Raw genomic sequence first — 817 nt, 5'->3', positions numbered from 1 at the left:
ACTCTCCAAAAGAAGGCACACGATAACCACCATCCAACAGACCCAGATAACCAGCAGCAAATGCTGCTGCAGCAGCAGAAGCAGCAGCAGCAGCAGCAGCAGCAGCAGCAGAAGTAGCAGCAGCAGCAGAAGTAGCAGCAGCAGCAGCATCAGCAGCATCAGCAGCATAAGCAGCAGCAGCAGCAGCAGCAGCAGGAGCAGCAGCAGCAAGTGGTGTATAATACCGAGTGCAAAAGCTGCGCGAAGCAGAACAGGGTATCCAATAGCTGCTGCTGCTGCTGCTGCTTCATCCTCATTTGTTGCTGCTGCTGATGGCGCCACCTCTTCGCCTATTTCTTTTAACTTCTTCGCAAACAACTCCCGGTCTTCTGTTGATATTATCGTCTGAAACACACACATGTTCCTGCTGCTCCTGCTGCTGCTCCTGCTGCTGCTGCTGCTAGTGCTGCTGGTGCTGCTGGTGCTGCTGGTGCTGCTGGTGCTGCTGGTGCTGCTGGTGCTGCTGGTGGTGTTGCTGATGGTGGTGGTGGTGGTGGTGGTGCTGGTGCTGGTGTTGGTGCTGGTGCTGGTGCTGCTGGTGCTGGTGTTGGTGCTGCTGGTGCTGGTGCTGCTGGTGTTGGTGCTGCTGGTGGTGCTGCTGGTGGTGCTGCTGATGGTGGTGCTGATGGTGGTGCTGCTGCTGGTGCTGGTGTTGCTGTTGCTGGTGCTGCTGGGGGTGCTGCTGCTGCTGCTGCTGCTGCTGCTGCTGCTGCAGCGCATGCTCACCTCTATCGGGGTGCCGAGGACCTGGCAGTCGTACTTTTTCAGAACGCCCGCG

Source organism: Eimeria mitis, genomic scaffold, assembly GCF_000499745.2.
Source record: "Eimeria mitis Houghton genomic scaffold, Emh_scaff1505, whole genome shotgun sequence".
Classification (NCBI taxonomy): domain Eukaryota; phylum Apicomplexa; class Conoidasida; order Eucoccidiorida; family Eimeriidae; genus Eimeria; species Eimeria mitis.
This window is presented reverse-complemented; position numbering follows the sequence as displayed.